The 7,500-nt window shown below is 34.1% G+C and overlaps 1 protein-coding gene across 1 annotated transcript in view; it reads left to right on the top strand.

Annotated features, from left to right (window-relative positions):
• Window positions 1-7,500, top strand: part of LOC137648506 (homeobox protein aristaless-like) — a 19,822-nt gene that overhangs the window by 6,179 nt on the left and 6,143 nt on the right. The window lies entirely within an intron of this gene.

Raw genomic sequence — 7,500 nt, forward strand, 5'->3', positions numbered from 1 at the left:
TCAGTTGTTATCTATTGATTACCTCGTATTCGAGAACATTTTTCTGATTCGTGAGAGAAAGCGATTGAACAAATGTTTTGTCAATCAACAGTAACACGTGTTAGGAGAGAGAGAGAGAGAGAGAGAGAGAGAGAGAGAGAGAGAGAGAGAGAGAGAGAGAGAGAGAGAGAGAGAGAGAGAGAGAGAGAGAGAGAGTTTTTCTAAACAATAATACGTTGTTCCGGAACTTGAAAGTATATTAATACAAGTGTCAGCACAGTATTTTGAACAGAGATAAAAACATCCAACATGTTCTTAAGAAGCTAATAATAAGCTGTATGACGAAGGGTTAATCCCAGACAGGCATGGTGACAGTTTTATCATTGTATAAAATATGGAAAACTGAGTAATCATATAAGTTAAGCTAGAGAAAATTTGGTTAGTATTATCATCACCTGTATCAGTACTATTGGGTAAATGAATAATGAAAATTTGAATTTCTGCTTCGTAAAACCAACTCTAAATTGGTAAAAGATTCATTATATATATATATATATATATATATATATATATATATTATATATATATACATATATATATACATATATATATATGTATATATATATATATGTATATATATGCATATATATATATGTGTATATATATATGTATATATATGTATATATATGTGTATATATATGTATATATATATATATATATATATATATATATATATATATATATATATATATACCCATCTCTGAGCGGGCACACAGACGAAGAGAGGTCTTATCAATTATCCCTCGTAATGTCTGGGATATCTAAATTCTATTATTGACTGCAACTAACATCTTACAATAGATTTTTATAAAGACTATTCAATAGCCTAAGGGAATTCTGTTTGATTTTGCAATCGGGTTATGCTTTGTGTCTGAGTCTGACGGTTAAGATGAGCACACGAAGATTATTCAAGTGAATGCTAATAATGATCATAACAATGCAATAATCAAGAGAGGAAAATAAAAAGAATGTAGTTTCGATAATAATAATAATAATATCAATATTATTACTATCATTATTTTTATTGTTGCTATTATTATAATCAATATCACTGTTGTTATTATGATAGAAAAAACATTACATATTAAAAAAAAACATAACTCATTAAGAATTTCAATCATACTAAAAGAACTATTTTAACAACCTTAGTGAATTGAGAGAGAATGAGCGATTCATATTATCATAATAATAAAAAATGACATATATCAACTAAGTAACTGTCATAAAAACGCTTTATACACAATGGCTCCTCTCTAAGAAAAACTTTATTACACAACCATAATTCTGAAGAATATTACTAACTAATTCACCCATAGGGTGTTTTAAAAGCTAAGGATACAAAGAATAATAACAGTGTTTCGTTAAATGTAAAAGGAAACATTAAAAATTTTTTGCTTTATGCATCGATTAAGGGGGAAGTGGACTGGAAGACAAATTAGTACTCTCCTAAAACACTTATTTGTTCGGATCAAGATAAAATCAGTAAAGGGGAAAAAATAATATCCGGATATATCTCGTCCTGATATTTGCACTAGAAAGACATAAACGAAATTAAAAAAAAAAAGCTAAATAATTATTCATTATCGCGACATTCTCAGCTACCACTTGCACGTGATCTTTTAAAGGATACTACGTATAAAATACCCACTTTAATATGAAATGAAATAAAAACGCTAATGAAGAGGAAGCCCAAGTCAAGTCCGACACGTTCGGGGGAATCGAGACAGCGCGGATGTCGGCCGAGCAAAAAAAGTTAATGCAACTTCCTATCCGAAGCAAAGGTGCACTCACGCGCAGGGTGTTCGTTTATTACCGAGGTGATTTGGAGGGATGGTCAGGATGTTTTAACAGAATGTAAAAGGAAAGGGGAAAAAAAGGGAATAGATCGTGAGTTATAGGATGGTTAAAGTGATAATTGTGATCACCGAGGAGGTGATATAACGGTGTAAAACACAGTAAATGGGACGGGTTTTTACCCCAGTAATTTCTCATACACCCCAGACCTTTAATTTGCAGCTCAGATATACTGTACTGTCGTTTTTATTAAATCACGTGTAATGAATACGCATACATGTGTTGGGTATATATATACTTTGTATATATATATATATATATATATATATATATATATATATATATATATATATATATATATATATATATATATATATATATATATATATACAGTATATATATATGTATATATATATATATATATATATATATATATATATATATAATGTGTGTATACATACATACATAATATATATATATATATATATACATATATATACATACATGCATATATATATAATATATACATATATACATACATACATACATATATATATATATATATATATATATATAATTATACATAATATATGAACATGCGTGTTGCGGTTGCGTGTGAGTATTCATATATACTGCATGTACTGTACCTGCTTTTTATTCTTTTACGCTATATTTATATAAAACAGACAAGTACAAAATGTATTTCGATATAAAACAGAAAAAAAAATCATTTGTATATAAACGAAATCATTTCTTTATCACGCACACATCTTTTCGAGAAATTTATAGGAACAGCTGTTTTACGAACATGATTTATCGCTTGGAATACCAACACCAAAATATTAGTAGAACGATGTTAAAAGCCCCTTGAAATAAGCAATGAGTGTATATCATAATAAAATTGAACAATTCTAAACAGAGCTTTGGCATGCGGGCCTTCGATCGTATTGGCAGCTAGAACAGTTTGCCAAATATCCTCAAGTTATAAAGCCTTTTATACATTAGTTAAATTGCATTAAAAAGAGGCCAGGTAATCATATTAACGCTAAAGAGATGGATGGTAGTACATATTTTGAAGATTAGATGTTTGCGTCCTTATGATTTATGTATACATGGGCCAATAATCTTTTGGAATCCAGTATTAGCTCATATTAGTCTGCTGTGTGTGACTAACCATTCCTTCAATTATTATCAACATTTTTTATAGGAACCTCTACCTTTTTGGATTATACTATTACTTCACGCTCCTTAAATCGATAGTCTATGACGTCGCTATTTTTTTTTTTTTTTGGTCTATTCAGCTTGAAAAAAAAAGTTATCAAATAGTTTCTTAAGTGGGGAGAGACGAAAGATTTATTTGCGAACAACAACAAATGCAGCCATATCCATTCCACTGCAGGACAAAGGCCTCAGACACATTCTTGGCCATGTTTGGAGTTTGGCCATTTTCACGACCACGCAGGCAACTGCGGATTGGTGATGGTGGGAGATTTTTGTCTGATCTATCACAGTAAACCAATCTAGTACCTGTAAGAGAAAATAAGCCAGGGACTTTAAGGGGAAAGGCCCAGAAAAATGGATCACGTGTAATGAGGTCAGAAATTAAACTTGGATTACTTGACGGCGATACATTAATAAAACGATAGCTTCTGCCTCCACCCCTTCGTTCACTCCTCATCATGACCCCTCCCTCTTCTCTCCCTCTGGAATTACAACCAAGTACCTATTCCTATGTGAGTCAAAGGGGTGGCAAGGGGTGGGAGGGGAAGGAAGAATGGGAGAAAAATGTACCAATTTAACAATTACGAAAAGCAAATTACAGTGTCTCTGATTTGCCACTACTCGTTGCCACTGGGGTTCCATCATTACCAAAAGGGGGGGGGGGGGTGAAGGACAGGGGGTCCTAGAGCGGTAGGGGGAAGAGGGGAGGAGAATGCCATCTTGTACCCTTGAGCGCACTTAAAACCAAATGTTATGATGTACTGTGTAATCCATTGCGATTAATTTACTTTATTTTGGAACGTGTAATTCCCACTCAAAAGGAAAAAAAAACGAGGCGATTATTTATGGGGGGTTAAAATTGATACTGATAACTAATGTAGGTTAGTCTACTCTTGTCCAGTAGACTTATTATATATACATATATATATATATATATATATATATATATATATATATATATATATATATATATATATATATATATATACACACACACATATATATATATATATATATATATATATATATATATATATATACACACACACATATATATCTATATATATATATATATATATATATATATATATATATATATATATATATATATATATATATATATATATATATATATATATATATAATCATCATTATCAGCCATTACTATTCCACTACAGATCAAAGGTCTCAGACACATCCTATTACTTGCATCTGTTTATGGAACGTGATTAAAAAAGGAGATTGAATAAACAAAAATATAAGATGAAAGGATAGCACGTGTTTTGCGGACAAAGCAGTTCAGTTATGCATATCTTAATTTGACAGGTGTTTCTTAGATAAATAACGTGTAAAAACCGCATTATTGGTCTCAATTTGGCGATAAAAGCTGAACTGACTCTTTCCTTGTTCACAAAAGAAAAAAAAAATATCCTTTGGTAGTTCTCAGAGTTTACAGTGGGATTCAAAAGGATCTAGTCTTAGAAGCGTTAAGAGGTAAAACGCTGCTAAGTTCTATGAATGGCTCAGTGCATTAAATCCTACAGAACTACTACAACTATGAACTTCTACAGGAAGAATGTCTTGTATTTTTAATAACTCCTGAAGCAAATGATCTTATAGTACCATGAACCTAAAGAAGCAGGAGGTCTTGTAGTAGTTTCCAGTGCTTGCAATCAGGCAGGACCTAATAACAACGCTACAGGGAGACGTGACTAATGTCCACAAAGGATTCTTTTAGTGACGGATCATTCAATTTTCACCCCACATCCTAGATGTTATTATAGGTAATTTGAAATTGTCTATCGCTACTTTTCACCAACAAACGACAAATTGATGTCATTTTTTGGGTCTTCAGCCCTCCTTCACCCTCGTTGACGTAATACACCAGCAATTACAGGTAACTCACCTGACGACGTCCCAATCCCACTAAAGTATATCAGGAATTTAGGAACCACGGGACTTTTTTCACTGTATATTAGAAAGTTTATATTTAGGTTTTACAAAAAATAAGTATGGGTAAAATGTAATTCAAATAATCCGTCCCAAAAAGCTATAAAAAATGAACTTAAACTTTATTGTATTCAAAATATGGTAAAAATAAAAGCTAAAGATTAGACTACAACTGAAAACTATATGTATCTATTTGTATAAATTGTATAAATTCCTGAGACGTGTTTTCAAAAGCACCTCTATGTTTAGGAAAAAGTAATCATAAACACTTCTATATAATTGTAAAACACGAATATACAAATAGCCTTCATTAGATTAATTACGCAGATGTATCGAGGTTAATAATACCTGGTTTTCGCCAGCGATTTCAGTAAACGTGGAGTAACCCTGATATAACACGTGCACTCGACTTCCTATCATATAAAACAAGCAAATTTCTTTCTCCTCTTAAACACAAACGTACATACTCTCTCTCTCTCTCTCTCTCTCTCTCTCTCTCTCTCTCTCTCTCTCTCTCTCTCTGCCAGCACAAACACAAACAAAAGAAAGCTTCCCATCCCTCACCTGAAACACAAACAAGCGATCTCTCTCTCTCTCTCTCTCTCTCTACACACACAAACAAAAAAAAAACGCTTCCCATCACTCTCACCTGAAACACAAACAAGCGATCATATCTCTCTCTCTCTCTCTCTCTCTCTCTCTACACACACAAACAAAAAAAAACGCTTCCCATCACTCTCACCTGAAACACAAACAAGCGATCATATCTCTCTCTCTCTCTCTCTCTCTCTCTCTCTCTCTCTCTCTCTCTCTCTCTACACACACAAACAAAAAAAAACGCTTCCCATCACTCTCACCTGAAACACAAACAAGCGATCATATCTCTCTCTCTCTCTCTCTCTCTCTCTCTCTCTCTCTCTCTTTACACTCAAAAACAAAAGAACGCTTCCCATTACTCTCACCTGAAACACAAACAAGCGATCATATCTCTCTCTCTCTCTCTCTCTCTCTCTCCCCTCTCTCTCTCTCTCTCTCTCTACACTCAAAAACAAAAGAACGCTTCCCATTACTCTCACCTGAAACACAAAGAAGCGATCATATCTCTCTCTCTCTCTCTCTCTCTCTCTCTCTCTCTCTCTCTCTCTCTCTCTCTCTCTCTACACACACAAACGAAAGAACGCTTCCCATCACTCTCACCTGAAACACAAACAAGCGATCATCTCTCTCTCTCTCTCTCTTTACACACAAAAACAAAAGAACGCTTCCCATCACTCTCACCTGAAACACAAACAAGCGATCATCTCTCTCTTTCTCTCTCTCTATCTCTATCTTTCCGTGCAGCTGTTCGATATCAAAGTCATGAACATTTTTTATGACGCTGTTAATGACAGGCCTGTCATAGTAATGAGCCGGAGTGTTATTGTGCTGAGGAGGACAGGGGGGAGAGGAAGAAGGAGGGAGGGAGTGAAGGAAATGGCTACGTTTAATTACCCAAACGTTAATTGTCTGGTTTGTTAATTAGCTCTTTAACAACGCGCCATTAATTGCTTCTTGGTCGTTAACTCCTCTGACCTACTGCTGGAAAACGACCATTGCACATCATGATTCCGTCAATAAGTGATTCCCTTAATTGCTTTATAATTATTTTTCAAGCTTTCCGGTGATCGTTTCTGGGATCGCTTGCCCTTAGCAATAATCATAACAACTATCATTATTAGTGCTGGTTTTATTACAACAATAATAATCTAAATTTACTCGCTATAGCTGCTCTGAGTAATGTAGTTAACATGTATAATTACAGCACTCTATAATCAAATTTTTTGCCAAGCTTCTTTACTGTTAGCACTAATTCTTCGAGCGAACGTGACATTATTATCATTAGGCAATACGAAAATATACCATTGCAATACATCAATAGGTAGTGATATATACATATACACACAATCACAAGCTTTCCAGCTACTGAAACTATAGTTTGACCTCAAAAATTGTAAAAGCATATAATTGTACTTACATATAGTTATTTGAAAACATTTCCGAAAACAGAAATTTTTTACTTATTTAGGGTTGTGGTGGCCAATGTAGTAACGTCCCTGACTGGTGAACGCCAGACTAGGGTTCGAGTCCCGCTCACACTCCTTAGTTTCTTTGGTCGATGCAACCTCACCATCCTTTTGCGTTAAGGATGGGGAGTTTGGGGGAGCCTATAGGTCTATCTGCTGAGTCATCACCAGCCATAGCCTGGCTCTCCTTGGTCCCAGCTTGGGTGGATTGGGGGCTTGGGCGCTAATCATATGTATATATGGTCAGTCTCTATGGTATTGTCCTGCTTGATAGGGCAATGTCACTGTCCCTTGCCTCTGTCATTCATGAGCCCCCTTTAAATCTTTAAACCTCTAACCTCGTTAACATCTGGAGTAGGAGAAAATTAGTATAAACGAAGGGTAGTAATTTACTCGAACTGCAGATAAGAGATTACATAAGTGTGAAACGAAT

The sequence above is a fragment of the Palaemon carinicauda genome, chromosome 10, assembly GCF_036898095.1.
Source record: "Palaemon carinicauda isolate YSFRI2023 chromosome 10, ASM3689809v2, whole genome shotgun sequence".
NCBI lineage: Eukaryota > Metazoa > Arthropoda > Malacostraca > Decapoda > Palaemonidae > Palaemon > Palaemon carinicauda.